This window comes from Diaphorina citri, unplaced genomic scaffold (assembly GCF_000475195.1).
Source record: "Diaphorina citri unplaced genomic scaffold, Diaci psyllid genome assembly version 1.1 scaffold3, whole genome shotgun sequence".
In the NCBI taxonomy this organism is placed as follows: Eukaryota; Metazoa; Arthropoda; class Insecta; order Hemiptera; family Psyllidae; genus Diaphorina; species Diaphorina citri.
This window is the reverse complement of record NW_007377442.1, coordinates 136687-139327: the sequence shown is the minus strand read 5'-3', so window position 1 is coordinate 139327 and position 2641 is coordinate 136687. Positions and strand designations below refer to the sequence as shown.

The 2641-nt window shown below is 39.9% G+C and overlaps 1 non-coding gene across 1 annotated transcript; it reads right to left on the bottom strand.

Moving 5' to 3' along the window:
* Positions 1-1771: 1771 nt before the first annotated feature.
* Trnaa-cgc lies at positions 1772-1843 on the bottom strand. The gene has a single exon. It is a non-coding gene; the product is annotated as a tRNA-Ala (tRNA).
* Positions 1844-2641: the final 798 nt, after the last annotated feature.

The window sequence follows — 2641 nt, the reverse complement described above, 5'->3', positions numbered from 1 at the left end:
TCAATCATTGAATTGAAACTCATGACTGGATTGCAAATGACGCACAGTTCAATAAATACATTCTTCCCTCTCTTTTCTATCTACCTTCTATCTCTTCTCTTTCCCTCTCCCTCTTACTTATATTACCTTCTATCTTACTTTCTCTCTCTCTCACTCTCTCTCTCTCTCTACTCCCCTCTCACTGTCAAGCTGTAAACTTCCTTCCATACTTTCTCATCTTCCTCGAACTTCTGGGACACACGGTATACCGAGTATTCATATTCAGCCTCAAGTCAGAATTATATTTGAGTGAACTTACAGGCCCCCCCCCCCCACAAGATACTTTACTCCTGGAAAATCAAGTTCTCCTACCTACCTACCTCTCTACCTACCAACTGACGTTTCATGTAGGTAAAACCCCTTCTTTCCATTTACCTAGGTATAAGTTTGCGTTCAAAAATCATAATTGAAAAAAAAAGCGTATTCTGCTTGGGGCAGTAATATGGGGATGTGAAAAAGGGAAAATTTCCCATTCACCTTCTCGAGAAAATACTTATTTGAGATTTTCATATTAGGTATCCTTCTCATACAAGTACCTATACAGGGGGGAAAAAGTGAAAAATCATGTGCCAAAACGTGCATACAGGATGATTCAGACGTGATGGAATTATTATTGGGCTGTAGTTAGGTCTGTAAATAAAGTATAATTTTAGCTAGTAGGTACTTAGAATGGACCTTCACAAAGTTACTTCAATCGAGTAAAGGAGTTCACTACCTCTTGAAGTGCCAGGGCAGAAAAAAATAGACACCGATGTTCTGTAGTAGAATAAGTAATAATTTGTCTACCAATATCTATAGCAGTGACAATTTAGAATGGACCTTCACAAAGTTACTTCAATCGAGTAATGGAGATCACTACCTCTTGAAGCTTGAAGTGCCAGGGCAGAAAAAAATAGACACCGATGTTCTGTAGTAGAATAAGTAATAATTTGTCTACCAATATCTATAGCAGTGACTCTCTGCCTCCAAAGTCTCCTACGTTAAGCATCGTTGTGGACGGTGTGTACCTGGCTCGGTGACCAATTGAACATTTTCTTCTACAGGGATAAATTTATTCTCAAGTTCACCCTGTTTGCATGACTTTTATGAATAACTTTATGTATGAATAATATGAACAAGTTGGAATACTTGATGGCTTCCATAGAATCCTGTATACCACATTATACTGCCTCCAAAGTCTCCTATGTTAAGCATCGTTGTGGACGGTGTGTACCTGGCTCGGTGACCAATTGAACATAACTTTGTTTCTTCTACAGGGATAAATTTATTCACAAGTTCACCCTGTTTGTATGACTTTTATGAATAACTTTATGTATGAATAATATGAACAAGTTGGAATACTTGATGGCTTCCATAGAATCCTGTATACCACATTATGCACCGCTCCTATAATAAATGCATGGCAAGAAGGGCTTTCTCATTTCCTTTTGATAGAATAGAATAAGGTAATAGCTTATACTTTTACCTACTCATAGACCTAACCTAAAATGTATTTCATAAAATGTACATAAATGCAGTTTCTTTGTGTTATTATATCACAACTTTGGTGCTCACTGCAGCATTGTAGGATTTTCCCAATATCTCAATAATCCTAAATCCAATGTTTACCTACCATGCTGGCACCGGTCGCTATGTGCATTTATATGTCATAGCTACTCATTTTCCTCACGAGGCTGAGTGGGCCCCGCAACATCCAGTCACGGAGTCAATCATTTGCATGATACAAATTTCTTGACCCCGCCGGGAATCGAACCCGGGTCTCCCGCGTGCGAGGCGAGTGCAGTGACCACTACGCCATGGAAGCTGAAATGTATTTCACACGTACCTAATGCTTAGGCCAGCTACCTACGTACAGACCGCGGTCTCTCAGGCGGTCTGACAGACCTAGTTTTCGAGCTTTTTCCGGAACACACGTTCCGACTGTCTGACGAACTTGAGTTGGTGGACATCACAGAGAGAGAGAGACAGAGACAGAGAAAGACAGAGAGAGAGAGAGAGAGAGAGAGAGAGAGAGAGAGAGAGAGAGAGAGAGAGAGAGAGAGAGAGAGAGAGAGAGACCATGTAGAAGAGAGAGAGAGAGAGAGAGAGAGAGAGAGAGAGAGAGAGAGAGAGAGAGAGAGAGAGAGAGAGAGAGAGAGAGAGAGTAAACAGAAAGAGCGATGAAATGAGCTAGTTTAAATCGAAATACATATTTTATCCTACAAGTTTAGCCCATTGGTATGATCAATCTCAACCTTCCTGCTTTTAGAATACCCCGGGTCGGACCCTACCCAGATCATCACACTAGGGTTAAATCATAATCAATTTAAGTTTCAAAGAAGTAACTGTGTAGTAGGTAACTAGGTAATGGGTACCTACTTTAAAGTGCCAAGTTGTATCATCACGCCAACCCTGTACACAAAAGTGTACAAACTAATTTTAAGTCTCGGATAGGTAAAGGTACTTTACATTTTTATTCCAAGTGATTTCCTCTCCTTTCGTTTTTTGCTGAAATTTTCCATACCCAGACGCTAACTCAATTGAGAAAATGGTATTTTGTTTTATAGGTAAAAAGGCTTTTAAAAGTGTTTTCTCTCTTTTCTCCGTCAATACCTTAGAGGTG